This window comes from Theropithecus gelada, chromosome 14, assembly GCF_003255815.1.
Source record: "Theropithecus gelada isolate Dixy chromosome 14, Tgel_1.0, whole genome shotgun sequence".
Classification (NCBI taxonomy): domain Eukaryota; kingdom Metazoa; phylum Chordata; class Mammalia; order Primates; family Cercopithecidae; genus Theropithecus; species Theropithecus gelada.
This window is the reverse complement of record NC_037682.1, coordinates 44942386-44962888: the sequence shown is the minus strand read 5'-3', so window position 1 is coordinate 44962888 and position 20503 is coordinate 44942386. Positions and strand designations below refer to the sequence as shown.

Here is a 20503-nt window from a genome sequence, read left to right as displayed (position 1 = left end):
TATTCCTCCCTTTAACTCTTAACATTTAATTTAGATGGAAGATATGTTTATTTGGTAGAATATTTTATATTTATGTATGAAAAAATTATAGAATTGCTATTGAGTTAACTTTCAAAAATCTCATAGTTACCTTTCTTTCAAAAATCTAATAATAAATCTAATAATAATTTAATGGTCTAATAGAAAAAAATCCTTTGGAAACGTTAGGGAGATCTGGGTTCATATGTGGTTCTACCACTTATTTCATTGTTCAAGTTACCTAAGTAATCTGTACTTCAAACTATTTAATTGCTTTAAGAAAAATAGGGATAATTCTATTTCAATGACTCATTACATGGATTAATGAGATATATGTGAAATACCTACAATATAGCCAGAAACATTAATTATTAAAATGTAAAAAATTTTTCCCCTCAATTTATAAATATTTATTAAGGTAACATTTACTGCCGTCAGGAGACTCAAATTGTTCATAAAATGTGCTCCTTTATAGTATGAGTTTATATAGGTGGTATTAACATGAATATTTATATTATTTTTAAAATATATGGTTTTTAAAACTATGTCCTCAGAAGTTACCATTTTTATGGAAAATTGTATTGTCAGAATCTGTAAAATAGATTATAAGTCATGTTAACATTGAGTCTTCTACCTGAGTCTTTTAAATATTTGGTTCAGATTGATATACACAAGACTTCATGTCTTTATAGTTATATCAGTTCATTTTGATTCAGCAATTATTTTATATCCAAATAAGTTTAACAATGTACTTTGATGTTTTGAGGGCTTCTTCTTTTAGTTGAAGTTGGCTTTATAATTTTTTAAAGTTTAAATATCCAGATTCCAGATTTGTGACTTTGGAGCACTCATCATTTATTTAATTAACAAAAAGCAAAATTTGATTCTTTGTATTTCCCATGCATTTTCTAATTCTGCTTTTTAGTAATTATTTTTGTCAATTGAAATTAGGCTAAAGACTAACTCCTAGACTTTCCTCTGTTTTGATATTAGTAATACATGAGAGTTGAAAAAAGACCATCTTGACTGATGAAAATTGATCAATCATGTATAAAGGAATTCCTAGATATAAATTGTCATATCACCAGTATTAAATATATATTTCGCATATATTTTCAGTGACTATCACATGAATCAAAATAGAGCAGATGTGAAACTCTAGTGAAGATGTCAAAAACTGTTGTGCATATTTGTGAACTCTATATAGATAGAAAAGTTTATTGACTTTCATTGAAATGTTCTTTTTTTTCTAGTTTATTGGTCAGGGTTCTTAGTTTTAGACAACTGAATTTAAATCAGTTGTTTAAACTGAGAGATTTATTAGAGGGAATACAGTAGTTTCCAGACACATTGGGAGAACAAAAGGTACAGACTGTATTTTGAACTTCTAGAAACTTCTAGAACCACACCTTTAAACTGGCCTGCTACAGAGCTGCCTGTTTTAAATCACCTACCACTGTAGGTTCTTTTTACCCCAATTCCCCTGGCCCACTCCGTGTTAGCCACCACTGACAACCCCACATGAATGAAACTCTTTACTACCATCCTGGTTCCTGGTTTTCTGTCCTCCCAACCCATGTAGGTCCATTTCCTCCTTCCAAATCTTCATTCAGCATATCTGCTTGGTGAATCTAGGTCACTTTGGGCCCTAGCTGTCAGTAAGTTTTGGAAACTAGTTTTAGCTACAGTTTTGTACTACAGATCTGGAGTTTCATAACACATACATGGAATTGTTTTCTATTTCCTAGTATTTAGGATAGAGTACAAGAAGGTTTGTATTAAATGAAACTGTATCTTTCAGTCATCTTAGTTTTATTCTGTATACTTAAAAGAGTAAAAAGAAACAAAAACTGATAGTCTATTTAATTCAGAGATTGTAATTGAACTTTTAATATTGAAGAATCAAAGGGTCAAGTAGTTACTTGCTGCATTTGTCCCTGTACAAAGTTCCATAAGAAAAGTGAATTTTAAGTAAACTGTTATATTATATCTCTATAAAGTACCTTTTATTTAGATTTGCATTTTTAGTCTCACCTTGCCTGAATGGTGTTTATGAAAAAGTTTGTTTGGAAATTAGGTGAGCCTGAGGTTTGCGAAGAAGGTGGCAGGTTGGAGTGGAGTTTTAGGTGTCTAGTCACTGCTGAATAACCTAGTTCCATAATTCACCTCAGGAAGAATGTATTGTTACAAACCATTTATTGGATGCGTGCCAGGTACTGAAGATAAAATATTTTAGTAGTTGGCATTGAATGTTAACTCTTCTGATGTTATCCTTTCAAATTTAGTTAATATTATCAGAGGAAGATAACTTATATCAACAGTCATTGAACACTTGAATGTCAGATAATGTGCTGATCACTCTAAAAGCATTATTTAGTTCTCGTAATAACCATTTGAGATGAGTACTCATATTATTCCCATCTTGCTGGTGAAGGAAAAAATTGCTATGTTTTACTTGTGAAATAAAATCTCCTTACTCTTTTCTGACCTGAAAAACCTTCTTGGTGGGATTGTAGAAACTATTAAAAGAACATAGAGAAACCTTTGAATAAGATCTCAAGGGGTAGAAGAAAGCAGGCTTCGTGTTGCATTTGAAACAGATTTAACAGTGTTTATTTTTGGCAAATAATCCAGCAGTTGGAATGAAGAGGGAAAGAGAATATGTATAATCAGAATTCACTCTTCTTAGAGACAGGCCTCACAGATTCATGTGATGAAATCAATACCATAGTTCATCCTCTTTGTAGCAGATAGGAGGTAGATCTTTGAAGTTTCCCTTTATCCTCTCAGAGTAAGCTTATACTTGTTTGGTTAAGCATCTACGTTTCTTGGAAACCTCCTTCCCAGCATGCTTACTCTAACGTGAGCTTGACATAAGATTTTGTGGCCTAATGCTTTTATTAGGTGTTCATTATTTGTGAATCTTAACCATCCGCCCATATTTACTTCGATTCTCTTGCTCTTTGAGGTGGTGTCAACTCCTTACCCTCCCTCCTATGGACCTATCCATCTGGAGCTTATTATGCAAGCATGGCCTCTTTGAATGGATTAGTTGCCCAACTTCTGTGGGAATAATCTATAACGAAAGTATTAAAAAGGATGAGTGCCTAATTGGAACCTTGTTTCTCCTTTATAGTTAGAAGAATTAGTGAAGATATTGAAAGTTTTTTAAAAGCCTAGTAAACGAATAAATTACTTTAGGGAATAAGAGGAAGAGATTGGACTTTTTTAGATAGAGGGAAGAAGAAAGAATCTGAATTTGTACTGCTAAGTACAAACCGTCAGATATATTAAATGCTGCTCTGGTGTTGAAACTTGAATGCTCAGCTGCTAATTAAGGTGGAGAATTTCTCTATTGTAGTTAGCCCAGTTTAAATATATGTATAACATTTTTTTTTTCTTTTTTGAGACAGGGTCTCACTCTATTGCTCAGGCTGGAGTGCAGTGGCATAATCTCAGCCTACTGCAACCTCCATCTTCAGGGTTCAAGCAATCCTCTTGGCTCAGCCTCCCTAGTAGCTGGGACTGCAGACGTGCACCACCACAGCTGGCTAATTTTTGTATATTTAGTAGAGACAGGGAGACAGGGTTTCACTGTGTTGGCTGTGCTGGTCTGGAGCTCCTGTCCTCAGATGATCTGCCTACCTCAGCCTCTCAAAGTGCTGGGATTACAGGCGTGAGCCACTCTGCGCCTGGTCATAACCATTTATTTATTAATGAGATTCTAAATTTGTGGCCTAACTTGAGGAAATTGGATTTTACAAAGTTAACAAGATGCTAAGAACACCCCTTTTGTATTTTAAGAGCATGTATCCTATAGACTGATAATACTTTTATATAGCTTCTTGATCATTAGAACCTTTCATGAAAAACATTTTCTTCTGCAGTCTTCTCCACCACCAAATACACACATCCCCATATGCCACAGATGAAGTTTCATGGCATTTTAATGTTTTAGATTAACAGACTTTATATTTTGGGAATTTAACGTGTGATATTTATATGTAAATGTCTTGAATCTTGGTTGCCTATAATGATTGAAGGATACTTTTTCAATGAATACTGGTATCACATACATAGCAATTTTCTGAGCATTTCTTACTTTATTCTAGGATATTTTTTGACAGTTTAGATAAAATTGTCATTGTTTTTACAATAGAGATGAAGGTTTAGTTGGCTCCTGACATTTCATCTGTCATATCAGCCTCCTTAGCCAAAAATGAACAATAAAGTCAATTATTTTTGTGGAAAGTTTATAGGTGTTCAAAAGCAAAAGCAGTGAGACTATAAAATTTAGAACTCATGTTTTATCTTGTGAGTTCTAGTTTATTTATAATGTCATTTGTGTAATATTTTTACTCTGTATGCCAAGTGGCATTTATATTTGCATTTGTGTGTCTATAAGCTACTTAAAAGTATAGAAAGGTATGTTCGTTCATAATTCTAAGTATACATTAACTGATTTTTAGTAATGCTTATTATAGAACAAATGAGTTGTTTACCTTAAAAATGAAAATAGGTAAGTTGGATTTATCAGATTACATGGTCACATACAAATAATACAGGTTGAGTATCCCTTATGCAAAATGCTTGGGCCCAGAAGTGTTTCAGATTTAGAAATTTTTTGGATTTTGGAATATTTCCATTTCCAGTTATGCATTCCTAATGCAAAAATCTGAAATCCAAAAGCATTTCCTTTGAGCGTCATGTCATCACCCAAAGTTTTAGATTTTGGAGCATTTCAGGTTTTCAAATTATGGGTATTCAACCTGTAAAGGTTTTTATTTGATATATCATCTCTTAATAGTTTTTATATCTTAATTTCAGCATTTTTTTCTTTTATTCTACTTTTCTATTAGCATGTACCAGCATGACTGGTATAGCAATTTTCAGTTTGCACAAACATTCCTTAACATGTTTATAAATGTCATTTAAGAATGTTTTTCCTAGGAATTTTTCTTTGTTAAACATGTGAATTTAAAAAGAAGCAGACTTTTTTTATACAGTCATACATCACTTAATGAGGGGGATACATGTGAAGAAATGTATCGTTAGGCAGTCTTGTCATTGTGCAAATATTATAGAATATACTTATGAAAACCTAGATTATATAGCCTACTATACACCTAGGCTATATGGTATAGCCTATTGCTCCTAGGTTACAAACCTGTACAGCATGTTACTGTATTTACAACTATAGGCAGTTATAACACAATGGTATTTATATATCTAAACATAGAATAGGTACAGTAAAAATATGGTATAATTTTTTCTTCAACTTTTCAATTCTGGGGTTCATGTGCAGGATGTGGTTTTTTCCATAGGTAAACGTGTGCCATGGTGGTTTGCTGTACAGATCATCCCCTCACCCAGGTAGTATGACCAGTGTCCATTAGCTGTTCTTCCTGATGCTCTCCCTTCCTCAATCTCCTCCCTCTAAACAGGCCCCAGTATTTGTTGTTGCCTCCCCAGGTATCCATGTGTTGGCATTATTCAGCTCCCACTTATAAGTGAGAACATGTGGTGTTTGATTTTCTGTTCCTGCATTTGTTTGCTGAGGATAACAGCTCCCAGCTCCATCCACGGCCCTGCAAAGGACATGATCTTGTTCCTTTTTAGGGCTGCATAGTATTCCGTGGTATATATGTATATGTACTACATTTTCTTTATCCAGTCTCCCATTAATGGGCATTTAGGTTGATTCCATGTCTTTGCCATCATGAATAGTGCTGCAGTGAACATACATGTGCATGTATCTTTATAATAGAATTATTTGTATTCCGTTGGATATGTACCCAGTAATGGGATTGCTAGGTCAAATGGTAGTTCTGCCTCTAGGTCGGTCTTTGAGGAATCACCACTGTCTTCCACAATGGTTAAACTAATTTACATTTCCACCAACCATGTAAGTGTTCCTCCTTCTCCACAACCTCACCAGCATCTGTTTTACTTTTTAATAATCGCCATTCTGACTGGCATAACATGGTATCTCCTTGTGGTTTTGATTTGCGTTTCTCTAATGATCAGTAATATTGAACTTTTTTTCCATATGTTTGTTGGCCACAAGTGAAGAAGTATTCCTGTCCTTTGCCCACTTTTTAATGGTTTTTCTTGTAAATTTGCGTTAGTTCCCAGTAGATTTTGAATATTAGACCTTTGTCAGATGGATTGCAAAAATCTCCCATTGTGTAGGTTGTCTGTTCATTCTGATGATAGTTTCTTTTGCTGTGCAGAAGCTCTTTAATTAGACCCCATTTGCCAATTTTTGCTTTTGTTGCAATTGCTTTCGGCATTTTTATCATGAAATCTTTGCCCATGCCTATGTCCTTAGTAGTAGTACCTAGATTTTCTTCTGGGGTTTTTATAGTTTTGGGTTTAAGTCTTTAATCCATTTTGAGTTAATTTTTGTATATGGTGTAAGGAAGGGGTCCAGTTTTAATTTTCTGCACATGGCTAGCCAGTTCTTCCAGCACCACTTTATAGAGACTCTTTTCCCCTTTGCGTGTTTTCATCAGGTTTTTTGAAGATCAGATGATTGTAAGTGTGAAGTCTTATTTCTGAGCTCTCCATTCTATTCCATTGGTCTATGTGTCTGTCCTTGTACCAGTACCATGCTGTTTTGGTTACGATAGCCATGAACTATAGTTTGCAGTTGGGTAGCATGATGCCTCCAGCTTTGTTCTTTTTGCTTAGGATCATCTTCACTATTCAGGCTTTTTGGTTCCACATGAATTTTAAAATAGTTTTTCTAATTCTGTGAAGAATGTCAATGGTAGTTTAATGGGAATAGCATCGAACCTGTACATTACTTTGGGAAGTATGGCCATTTTCACAATATTGATTCTTCCTATCCCTGAGCATGGGATGTTTTTCCATTTGTTTGTGACCTCTCTTATTTCCTTGTGCAGTGGTTTGCAGTTCTCCTTGAAGAGGCCTCTCAGTTTCCTTGTTAGTGATATTCCTAGGTATTTTTTGTAGCAATTGTGAATGGGAGCTCATTCATGATTTGGCTCTCTGCTTGCCTGTTGTTGGTGTATAGGAATGCTAGTGATTTTTTGCTTGTTGATTTTGTATCCTGAGACTTTGCTGAAGTTGCTTATCAGCTTAAGAAGCTTTTGGGCTGAGATGGAGTTTTCTAGATACAGGATCATGTCATCTGCAAACAAAGATAATTTGACTTCCTCTCTTCCTATTTAAATATGCTATATTTCTTTCTCTTGCCTGATTACCCTGGCCAGGACTTCCAATGCTGTGTTGAATAGGAGTAGTGAGAGAGGGCATCCTTGTGTTGTGCTTGTTTTCAAGGGGAATGCTTCCAGCTGTTGCCTACTCAGTATGATATTGGCTGTGGGTTTGTCATAAATAGCTCTTATTATTTTGAGATCTGTTCCACCAATACCTAGTTTATTTAGAGTGTTTAACATGAAGGGATGTTGAATTTTACTGAAGGCTTTTTCTGCATATATTGAGATAATTGTGTGGTTTTTGTCATTGGTTCTGTTTTTGTGATGAATCACATTTATTGATTCCATATGTTCAACCAACTTTGCCTCCCAAGGATGAAGCCAACTTGTTCGTGGTGGATAAGCTTTTTGATGTGCTGCTGAATTCAGTTTGCCAGTATTTTGTTGAGGATTTTTGCATTGATGTTCATCAAGGATATTGGCCTGAAGTTTTCTTTTGTTGTAGCTCTTCCAGGTTTTGGTATCAGGATGATGCTGGCCTCATAGAACAAGTTAGGGAGGAGTCCTTCCTTTTCCATTTTCAATTATTTTGAATGGTTTCAGTAGAAGTGGTACCAGCTCCTCTTTGTACCTCTGGTAGAATTAGAATTCAGCTGTGAATCTATCTGGTCCTGGGCTTTTTTTTGTTGGTGGGAGGATGGGGCGTTGATAGGCTATTTATCACCACCTCAATTTCAGAGCTCATTATTGGTCTGTTCAGGGATTCAATTTCTTCCTGGCTCAGTCTTGGGAGGGTGTATATGTCCAGGAATTTATCCATTTCTTCTAGGTTTTCTAGTTTACGTACAGGTTTTTATAGTGTTCTTTGCTGGTTGTTTGTATTTCTGTGGAGACCATGGTAATATTCCTTTACCATTCCTGATTGTATTTATTAGATTCTTCTATTCTTTATTATCTAGCTAGCAGTCTATTGTATTAATTTTTTCAAAAAACCAGCTCCTGGATTCATTGATGTTTTGAAGAGTTTTTTGTGTCTCCAGTTCTGCTCTAATCTTGGTTATTTCTTGCCTTCTGCTAGGTTTGGGGTTTGTTTGCTTTTGGTTCTCTAGTGCTTTTAGTTGTGATGTTAGGATGTCGATTTAAGATCTTTCTAGCTTTTTGATGTGGGCATTTAGTGCTATATATTTCCCTCTTAAAACTGCATTTTTTAAATCACTGCATTGCAGTGATTCTGGTATATTCTCTTTGTTCTCATTAGTTTCAAAGAATTCCTTGCTTTCTGCCTTAATTCCACTTATTTACCCAGGAGTCATTAAGCAGCAGGTTGTTCAATTTCCATGTAGTTGTGTGGTTTTAAGTGAATTTAATTGTGCTGAAGTCTGAGAGACTGTTTTATCAGTTCTTTTGCATTTGCTGAGGAGTGTTTTACTTCTGGTTAACAGCTCCTATAATGTTTTATCATGATTCTTAGCTTCTTTACATTGGGTTACAACATGCTCCTTTAGCTCAGCAAAGTTCGTTATTACCCACCTTCTGAAGGCTACTTCTGTCAATTCAGCCATCTCAGCCTCAGCCCAGTTCTGTGTCCTTGCTGGAGAGGCGTTGCGGTCATTTGGAGGAAAAGAGGCACTGGTTTTTTGGGTTTTTAGCATTTTTGTGTTGATCCTTTCTCATCTTTGAGGTTGTTAACCTTTGAATGGTTTTTGTCAGGTTTTTCATTGATGATGTTTTCTGTTTTTAATAACAGGGCTGCTGTGGGTCCATTCCAGGCCCTAGTTACCTCAGTTTCTCTCATACCAAGTGTTATACAGGCTTTGACCAGTGAAGGTTGCAAAACAGCAAAGATGGCAGCCTGCTCCTTCCTCTGGAAGCCCCATCCCTGCAGCGTACTGACCTGTTCCCAGCCTGAACTGCCCCTGCTAGGAGGTGGCTAGAGACCCCTGTTGGGAGGTCTCACCCAGGTAGAAGGAATGGGATCAGGGATCTGCTTAAAGAAGAAGTCTGGCTCCTTTTTGGTGGTGCAGCTGCGCTGTGTTGTGGGAGACCGTTCCTTGTCCAGACTATCTGGACTCTCCAGAGCCAGCAGGCTGGAATAATCAAGTTGACAGAACTGCAGAGATGGCAGCCACCCCTCCCCCTGGGAATTTGGTCCTTCTTAGGCAAACTTGATTGGAATTCCAAGCCAGTGGGGCCCACAGAATGACACTACTTGCTTCCTGGATTCAGTTCCCCTCCTAAGAGTATGTAGGGACAGATCTCTGGCCTTGCCAGGAATCCTGGAGCCAAAGTATGCAAAACTCCTGAGTCTCTGTGTATGCCCCAGCAGCTGCTCTGCCAGGACTCTGTACAGGTCTGTGTATTGGACCTGTATATGTACAGGTTTTTATAGTATTCTTTGATGGTTGTTTGTATTTCTGTGGAGACCAGGATCAATACAGGTCTGTGTATTGATCCTGGTGGTGTGGCTTACAAAGGGATCTCCTAGGTGCAAAGATCCATGGGAGAGGTGTGGTTTCCTGGGCAGGATCGCACAATCACTCACCACTTCCTTTGACTGGGACTGAGGGTTCCTTTGGCTTCGTGCTGTTAGAATGCTTGTTCTTCAGTCCTGCAAGGAAGAAATCAGCATTTAGACAAAAAGTTCTCTCAGCAAGGCAATTTTACTTTCTGCAAAACGGGTGCTCCTTACGGATAGAACAATGGCAAGAGCACACTTGAACAAAGGAGGGAAGCAATTTATATCTTTTACGCAGCTTGTCTTTGCTGCTATGTCTTGTTTACGTTGGCTGGAGCCAGACCTCACAATCTAAACTAAAACCTAACTGGATAATAATTTAAAACTTTTCTAAATAGGTGAAAGCAATGGAAGGACAAAGGAAAAGAGGAAGTTGTTTACTAAAGGACTTAGAAAAGTAGTAACATTCTTAAGGCTGCGAGCTGGGACATACCTGTGAGCACATCTAGCACAACTATCTTGGTTAAGGTACAAGGACGTAGAATGTACTACTTGCCTGTGAGCTACTTAGGATAGGGCTTAACAAAGTTATTAGCACAAAGCAAGGAGGTTTAGAACAAAGTTAGTCTTTAAAATAAATTATTTCTAACATTTATGATTATTATTATCCTTTAACAAGAAGGGAAACCTTGAAGAGGAAATGTTACTTTCTACAGGGCTGCTCCCGGTTGGGCCGTCACCCCACCCTGCTTTTCTTCTGTTTCTGTGGATTGAGCTGTTTGCCCAGTCAGTCCCAATATGACAACCTGGATACTTCAGTTGAAGGTGCTGAATTCATTTGCTGCTTTCATTTGCTGAGTGCTGCAGACTACAGCTGCTTCTAATTGGCCATCTTGGCCCCCTTAGTATTATAATCTTATGGGACCCCCATTGTATATGCAGTCATTGACTGAAACATTGATATGTGGCACATGACTCTGTTTTTACTTAAAAACCTCTTAAAGTCCTTTATTTTGGATTCTATCAAACTTCATAAATTTGAGTAGTGTCATGAGAGAGATTTAATGTCTCTTTATTTTTTTTGAGACGAAGTCTAGCTCTGTCTCCTGGGCTGGAGTGCAGAGGTGCGATCTCTGCTCACTGCCACCTCCACCTCCCAGGCTCAAGGAATTCTCCTACCTCAGCCTCCCAGTTGCTGAGATTGCAGGCACATGCCACCATGCCTGGCTAATTTTTGTATTTTAGTAGAGATAGGATTTCACCATGTTGGCCAGGCTGGTCTCGAACTCCAGATTCAGGTGGTCTGCCCACCTCAGCCTCCCGAAGTGCTGGGATTACAGGCGTGAGCCACCGCGCCTGCCTATTTAATGTCTTTTTAATAACCTTTTAAATCTTTACATTCACAGATTTAAACAAATATTAAATGCTGACTATGTGCCAAGTACTTGTCTATAAAGCAGGCACGTAAAAACAAACAAAACATGGCCGGGCACTGTGACTCACACCTGTAATCCTAGCACTTTGGGAGGCCGAGGTGAGTGAATCACCCGAGGCCAAGAGTTCGAGACCAGCCTGGCCAACATGGTGAACCCTCATGTCTACTAAAAATACAAAAAAATTAGCCGGGCGTGGTGGCAGATGCCTGTAATCCCAGCTACTCGGAAGGCTGAGGCAGAAGAATTGCTTGAACCCAGGAGGCAGAGGTTGCAGTGAGTGGAGATCGCCCCATTGCACTCCAGTCTGTGCAATAGAGCAAAAACTCCATCTCAAAAACAAAAAAAAACAAAACATATTCTCTGCCCTGGAAAGGCACTTAAATGAAAGGAGGCAAGTACTGTGAACATTTTAATATGAATGTAAAGGTTTAAATATAGAGATATACAGAGACTCTGTATATCTCTATATTTAGGGTATGGGACTGGGTTTCTGGAGGAAAAGTGTAGTTAATAAATTTTACAGCCAACATTCCATGAAGCAGTGAAAAACTTTGCCCCTCCCAAAATAAAGGAAAAGCTTGAAGTATGGTAGTCACTTCTTAAATTCCTTTTGAATAATTTGTTTTCACTTACTTTTTAATTCATTATTTCTTTTTTGTATTCTTTCTGCTGTTCATTTTTAGCCAATAAATATTTTTATTTCAGATTTTTTTTAGTTGTACAATGTCCATTTTCATTTTATCTCTTTAACCAGTTTGATCCATCGTTTTATCTGAATTCCTTGACATTTATAATCATTCTTTTAAGATGAATTTGCTTATTCCCCAAGTGATCTGTGATTTTGCTTCTCTTCCCTTTTAAGGGTCACATTTTCCAGTTTGTTCTCGTATTTTATGCTAGACATTGTGTAAAAGAATAATACAGACTAGAGTAGGTAATATTTTCCCTTAGAAGAATATCTCCTAGCTAGCTAGGAGGAAGGGTTGATCCCTTTTGATTTCCAGTGTCTTAAGCACAGGATCAAGCCCTTCCCTCTGGCCAAGTTCTTGGGAAGACCATCAAACTAAAGCCGAGTTTATGGTTTACTATAGTAAGGATGACCACTACATTGACAGTCTTAATAGCATCTCAGAGGAAGGATGTGAAAATATTTATGAAATTCTCAGCAAGTCTTTCATTGTGTGCATTGGAGGGAAAAGGTCCTGATTAGGATTTGGCATGAGTTGAGAATTGGTAGACACATCTAGGGGTGGGTTTTAAAGTGAGTCTTGGCTGGGCGCGGCAACTCACGCCTGTAATCCCAGCAGTTTTGGAGGCTGAGGCGGGCAGATCACCTGAGGTCAGGAGTTCAAAACCAGCCCGGTCTCTACTAAAAATACAAAAATTAGCCAGGCATGGTGGTGCATGTCTATAGTCCTAGCTATTCGGGATGCTGAAGCAGGAGAATCACTTGAACCTGGGAGGTGAAGGTTGCAATAAGCTGACGTAGCACCACTGCACTCCAGCCTGGGTGACAGAGCAAGACACTGTCTCAAAACAAAAACAAAACAAAAAAAGTAGAGTCTTGCAGAGTAAACAGTGTAGTGAGTCATCTGTTCTTGAGAAGAGGGTATTTACTCTCCCAAGGGTTCATTAATAAATCTGATGTTCAAATAAATAGATTTTCTTGAGGTACTTGAAACAAATACCTTCTTCTTTCTAAGCAGTAGCTTCTGGAATAGCAGATAAATGAATAGTAATGTCATATTAATAGAGATAGTGAACTGTGTGGCCACAGAAGATTTTGGGTTAGAAGAAACTCCCCTCTCTTCCTGCTTTGCAGCACAACCACCAGTTTCTTCCACTCCAGTAAGTAACATGAGGGAGAATTGGTTTGAAGAGAGGACCAGCTCTGCCTTTTGGTTTTCTCCATATTCCAGGGCACTATACTAGTGCACCAGTGCACTGGGCCTGGCTAGTATTTCTTTGTCCCAGCACAGTTCTTGCGCCTATGGCATTTTTGCTACTTTACCCACTGCATGAGCCCTAGCATTGGGCAAATGCCCTCAGGTATGAAAGCTGCTGTTTTTGCTCAGCTAGGAAGAATTTATTCCTCTCTGCAGACAGTATATTTAGACCTATTTGCATGTGAGACTTCTCTGTGGTTTTAATGAGAAATGTTTAGTCAGTCTAGTATTTTCTTTTTGTTATGTCAGAGTGAGGGTCTTTTGCAACCCTCTACATCCTAATTAGAAGTCATCCTTGGATAAATTGCTTTTTAAAGCCCAAACTGGAAAATAAATCTGGGCCTACATATTTAGGATTTTAGAAAGTTCGGAAATAAAGTTAGAAAGGTAAATGAAAGTAAACAAAAGTTAGTGAAGTAAAAGTAAATTTTATGTTACCTTTCAGTTCTTTGCTTTTTCTTTGATGATCTACTTGATAGGAGTTGAAGGCTGCAGCGAGCAATGATTGTACCACTGCACTCCAGACAGAGTGAGACTCTGAGAAAAAAAAAAAACTACTTGATAAATGATAGAGATATTTAAGAGGCACCAATATTTAGCTTTGGATGGAATCAAAACAAGTCTTTCAGTTATTCAGTTTTTTAAGGCTAATGCAATTGCTATTAAAAGAAACTTTAAAATGTTTACAATTCAAATCAGTGATCTCTTAGTCATAATACTCTCTGTTTTCATTTTACTTTTTAATTAAGCTTTAAATTTTTCTAATGGCTTAAGAAAAAAACTTCAAGATTAGCCCATTTATTTGCAATTGTGTTCTTTAAATCTTATAATGCTTCTGAAAAATCTCTGACAACAGAATCCTACTAACTCTAAGCTCATTTCTAGGTATTAAATTAGCTCTTAGTACTTTTTGTTGTAAGTTGACCTAATTTTGACCTTGCAAAGCTAATCAGCTAACGAAACTAATTATTAAAACACATCTGTGCTGCTTAGAAATAGTAAGATTTGTCTTGAACTTGCATCATAGGTTTTAATGGGACATCTGGTATATATTTTAATAGGCTTCATTAAGTAAATTTTATGTCTTTGGGGAGAACATTTCTCATTATGTGATCCCACCTCTACAGTTGGTTTTAGGTTCCTCCTTGTGAATGACCATGTGGTCTAAAGTATGGTCCTGAACTTTCTACTCTTCTCTGAAATCTGAACCTTTGTGGCTGGGCTTAGATGGTGATGAGAACATTTACATGTCTTCGTTTATTCTCAGGAAATGTTCTTTGAGTAGTAGCACACACTAGGAGCTGAGAGGCATTGGGAATGTAGTAAAACAAGCCAAAACCGATAGTTCCTCTATTCAGGAGACATTAATAGTGGAAACATGATAAAATTCACCCTATTTTCAACGCCACCCCTCAGTGGAAAAAAAATTCACCCTATGGATATTAGATAATACTAAAGAATTATTGAAAATTTGGTTACATGTGATAAGGGCATTCTAGTTATCTAAGAAAATGTCCATCTTTTTACAGATGCAAACGGAATTTGGAGGGAAGAAATGACATAATATAGGGTATTTGCTCAAGAGAATAGGTGAAGTATATGTGCCGAATATAGGTGATAAGTTCGTCAGAGGTTCTGTAATTGTGTATGTTTGAAATTTGTGATAGTAGGGTATTTTTTTAAAGAATCTCATAACAATAAGAAATGCCTAAGAGTGATGAGGCATAAGTACTGCACTGAGATAAAGATATTTCTGTACATCTCAGCCACCTGCTGTAGTTACCAAAGCTGAATACATGTTTACCCTGTGTCTTAAACATTTCCCTCCTGGGTCCAGATACACACACAGAAATATGTTGATATGTTCACCAAAAAAAAAAAAAAAAATGTTCAAGAATGTCCATTGCAGCCTTCTTCAGCCCCAAGCTAGAAAGTATGATGGATAAATGTGGTATATTTATGGAATAAAATACAGCATTGAAAAAGATGAGCTTGCCGACATGGATGAATTTCATGAACAAACAGTTGATTTAAAAAGCGGGGGAAGGCTGGGCACAGTGGTTTATACCTATAATCCCAACATTTGGAAGGATCACTTGAAGCCAGGAGTTCGAGATCCATCTGATCATGGACATCAGAATGGTGGTTACCATTTGTGGGGTGACTTTGACTGGAAAGGAGCATAAAAGAAGTCTCTGGAGTACTAGGAGTGGTCCATATCTTGATCTGGGTAGTGGTTATACAAGTGTGTTCACCTTGAAAAAGTTCACTGAGATGTATCCCAATGATTTGCTCACTTCTGTGTGTGTGTGTGTGTGTTCTATGTAAAACCAGTGGTTCTTGCATTAGCTAAAAATCTGGTTTTTTGTTTGTATGTAATACTTCAGTTGAAAAGTTGACCAAAGCCAAAAAATGTCTGTCTGGTTGTCAGTGATTTGATGGAGTTGAAAGAAGCCTAGCATGGCTGGGGCATGTAGATCATAGTGCTAAGAGATGGAAAGCACCTTGTGCTATTTGGCCGTTTCAGTTGTGATGTTTTTTAAACAGTGTTGTGATCAGAAGGGCCCTTTAGAAAGACTGTGTCTAGAATATGGAGAACAAAGAGGAGACCAGAGTGGATGTGGGAGGCTAATGGGTAGGTTAATCTAGTAGCTCAGGCAATAATTTGCAGTGACTTACACAAAGGCAGTTTTAGTGGACTTGTTCATGAGTTATCTAAGAGAGAAAATTGACAGGATTTGAGAATGGGTTAGATAATGGGGAGTGAGGGCATAACTCCCATTGCTCTCAGTATCAGTGATGACTCCAAGGTTTCTTATACAATTTGAAAAATGATGGTCCTGTCTTTTTAAGTCAAAGAAAATTGGAAGAAGAACACATTTAGAGGTGAGGATCAGACGCTCAATTATTAGTATGTTGAATTTCATACCTTTGAGTTAAGTAGTGATATCTAGTAGGGAATTGAAACACAGTCCTGTGACCTGTCTTGTCAAGTCATACTTGTGACATATTTGGCCCAGATACTTGAGAGTAGGAATCAAAGAACATTTCGTGGAAGACTTTTTGAAAATATCCACCAAAATATGCTGCTGACACTATTTAACAAAGCATTTTAAACAATCATAAAATTTCATAAATTGCTCTTGAATGAGGATGTATTTTTTAACCTATGCTATTCATTGAGGCTGTTGAGTTCCAAAAGCTCGTTTTTTAAAGCAAATCCAGTGGAGTAGCATCATATGCAGGTATAATTTATGCAAATTAACTGCAAGCATTCAGGTTGAAAAAAAGAGTCAGAGAAATAATGGTCTCAGTAGTACAGATGATTCTGCCCTCCTTTTTAATTTTGAACATGTGCCCCAAAATGAGCATGAGGTGAGAAACACATCTGCTGTTTCTTTAGATTTCTGTAGGATGAGCATCTTGCTAGACTGCATGTGATTGTCTTTATAAAAGTGTGTATTTTTAATACAGTATGGCACTCACTATAAGCCATCTACTTCATCTGGAACCCAGCCAAAGAAATGGTGATTTGTACCATTGCTTAAAGAACGGGTTGTATTGAACTTACTGAGGGATAGTTTATATGTTAGTCTCCAAAATGACATCCTAAGAGATTTTCCAAGGTAATTTTGAGATTTTTCCCATGTGACTTATCCTCTGCAGAATATGAGTACTATAAAATAATGTCTTACTACTTTGTTTCAAAGGGATTCTGTCTAGTTCTAATATTTTCCATAATTGATTGAAGTCCAGGTGCACCTTATGCATTGCTCTCAAAATTTACTTCCATTTGACTTTATCTTTCATTTTTGCAACCCTAGAGAGTCAACAGCCCTTGAAACTGAACCCCAGAGGATTTTAGCCTTTTTAAAATCTGTGTTTTTTTCAACCCGTTCTTTGTGTTTAGCTTTTCTGTCTACTCTTTTATAGTCTTTTTGGAAACATTACCATTATGAAAAAATGTTTAGGAAGATACATTTCCTGCTTTGGATAACTTTTAGGTATGTGTTTGTTGCCTAGCATAGTGGGAGGAATCATCTGTAATACTGAAATCGTATTTAAACCTAGTCAGAGAGAATGCAGAAGTTCACAAAATGAGGAACCCTGAAGTTGAGTAAAATAACCTGTCCATAGAGTTGATAGAGATTCATGTGCCTGATCCTCTTTTGAAAGCCATGCTGAAAATAATGCTTCTGCATTTCTGTAATTCATTATTTAAATTTCAGAGACATTAAAGAAATTGTAGTAGCATTTTAAAAGATTCTGATCCTAAAGCCTCCATTTGAGTGATATTATAACTCAAATTGTTCTAAAATACAATTTGAGTAGAATCTTAAAATTCTTAAGCTATATTAAAATCGTTTAATTCTAGATAGGTATAGGTTTACACTTGAAATCAGCAATGTTGAAGGACAATAAATTGAGAAATAATCACACTCAAGCAGGACTAGAATATCTATCTGAAGTACAGCAATAAGCACAAAATAGTGTATTTATCAAATAATCAATAAGAGTGGACTCTTGATTAGAGATGTCAGAGGGGTTCTCCCTAGACTTATCACAGAGGCTGTCAATTAACATTATTAGATTGTGATAAGAAATGAGCTTGACCAGGTATTTTCCTTTTTGATTCAGCCAGTTACCCCTGGAGTAATGACCTATAAGGAAGTAATCTTCCCAGGTTCAGATTTATTTTAGCTTAGGCACTGACAGAAACCATTGTGAGAATATTGGCATTAAGATCTTCTAAAACTGCTAAAGTACCTAATGTTTACAGACATCTTATGTAGATGTATGTATTAACAGGAGGAAATCAGTCCTCATGGAAAGACAAGTCAAAAATTAGAAAAATAAATTTGATATATATACCAGATGACTCAGAATATACCTTATAATATTTGCCAGATTTTTAGTTTCCATCCTATGTATCGGGTACATAACAGAAGGGCTTAGATGGTGATTTGGTAGCCATCTTTCTACCTTACTTTTCAAAAGGGCAAAAAAAAGAAAAAACTATTCATTTCAGAAAACAGGGCATATCACATCTTCTATATGTCCCCCTTTTACTGTCTGTTAAATTGTTCTTTCAGTTTTCCATCTCTTAATTTATACTATTGAAGGGTTGTGAAGACAAGTAGCATTTGGTAGAACTTGGTCACCTAGACACAAAAATTAGTTTTAATAGTTATCAGTTTTAAACCTCTTCAGCAGTCATAAAACTAATTTTTTTGTTCTGCCTTGATTTGTAAATTCAGTGTATGTTTTGTTCAGGTGAACAAATATATTCTTAAAATTAAAATATAATGTTTACTTATAACTGATAATTTCAGGAAATAGGAATGGAACGTAGGGGCCTTTGCATGGATAGTTTTTGGGGAAGATTAGAAAGCAGCACAAAAAATGGAATATAAGGAAATAGTAGTCATTGATATCAAGCAGTGGAAAACCGATGATGTGTGAGGGAGCAGGAGGAGAGAAATCTAGAGAAGCAGTGGGCTGCAAGCCTTTTTAAATGGCAGAGATTGCAAAAAAAAAAAAAAAAGTACTATGCAACAGCACTTTTCATTCAAACATGTACTGAACCCTATGTGTGGGCTTCCGTGCTAGGCACTATGAATACAACAAATAATCAAAATGTAATTTCTAGCCCGAAAGACATTCATTTAGAAGGAGAGGCCAACATAAATGGAGAATTGTAATGTAGTGCTCTATAACAGAATAGCAGAGGCATATAAAAGACACCCTTAGCCTTGTATACTCTTCCTTTCCCTGATCATCTTTAAGGTTTTTACTTTAAGTGTGGCTTCTTCATGAAAGTCTTTCTAATACCATATGTATTGTATTAGCGGGAAGTGATTAATTGTACAGATGAGGGAATATTTGTCTGAAGTAGTTGCATCTGATATCAGTTTTTAATTGAAAATAGGAAGTTATAAGTTAAAGCATCATCATTTCCTTTTACCAAAGGTTAGGACAGGTTGACCATCTTTTTGTCATTTAACAAATAGTTTACTTAATAAATCATACTGATTTCCTGTAGTCCCTGAACATTCCAGGATATTTCATGCCTTTGTAACTCAGTGCAATTTCACCATTTAGATGGCATGCCCAGGCATGCTTAGGCAGTAAGGATACAGAGGTGAACAAAGAAATGGTAAGAGTGCCCTTAAGGGGCTATTAGGATCTACAAGTGAACAAAGACATTGAACAAAAAGTATTATATAGTGAGTGTTACTACAAGGAGTGCAGGAACATTTAATGGATGTATTATAACCTACTCTAGGATTAAAGAAGGCTGCCCAGAGGAAGTAATATTTAAACTGGGACATAACAAATGAGTTAGTTTGAGAATTGGGGTGGGTGTTACCGTGATATGGTTTGGCTGTGTCCCCACCCAAATCTCATCTTGAATTCCCATGTGTTGTGGGAGGTAACTGAGTCATAGGGGCAGGTCTTTCCTGCGCTGCTGTCATGAAAGTGACTCTTACAAGATCTGATGTTTATTATAAGGGGGAGTTTTCATACACAAACTCTCCTTGCCCGCTGCCATCCATGTAAGACATGACTTGTTCCTCTTTGCCTTCCACCATGATTGTAAGACTTCCCCAGCCACGTGGAACTGCAAGTTCAGTTAAACCTCTTTCTTTTGTAAATTGCCCAGTCTCTGGTTTGTCTTTATCATACAGGTAGGGGGCCTTAGGGAGGAAAAAGCAATACAGTGAATAATCTTCCTCCTGTGTTGGTGAGCCACATAAAATGGAGAAACCCTTTTGCTGAAAACAGCTACAAATGCCAAACAAATGTTAAATGCTATCTGTTTGAAGTTATCAAATAAGGACGTACTACTAAGCCAAGACTCAGAAAAGAAGGTAATCTGAAAAATGAGACTAACATTTGGAGCTACTTTTGTCCTATAGGCATTTACCAATTCAGAGGAAGGAGCTGAAAGACTGTGTAGCCCTTTAGATGTCGCTTACATGGATAGGAATACAAAATGGGACCCTTATAGTTTTGCAGCACTTTGCATTGGGACCATAAAGACTGTGCCCAAGATAAGATATGAGAGAAGTAGAAATCTCAAACCCTGATATTAGATTAAGACCTCGGTTTGCTCATGCCCCCAGGTTCCCTGCAGAAACAAAAGATCTTTCTAGAAGATTATTACAGGTTTCAAATTATTTTCACGAAGTTTTTCAAATATTAATGTTCAAAACATATTCAGACGTAATCAGTCACACAAGGACACAAAAACATGAATCAAGAACCAGTTGAAGCAGTAGACAATAAAAACAGAGCTCTAGGTGCTCCAGGAATTACTTATAACAGACACAGATTTTGAAAAAACTATGCTTACTAAATTCAAAGAGAAAAGACATTGCAAATTTTAACAAATGGAAACATTTTTAAAAATAATACTGTTTGGAAAAGAACAGACATTCTAAGACCAAATTAAATACGATT

At 36.9% G+C, this 20503-nt stretch overlaps 1 protein-coding gene across 3 annotated transcripts in view; it reads left to right on the top strand.

Moving 5' to 3' along the window:
• The window catches only part of PRMT3 (protein arginine methyltransferase 3), a 135598-nt gene that overhangs the window by 90494 nt on the left and 24601 nt on the right, over positions 1-20503 (top strand). The gene's annotated exons all lie outside the window — the stretch shown is intronic.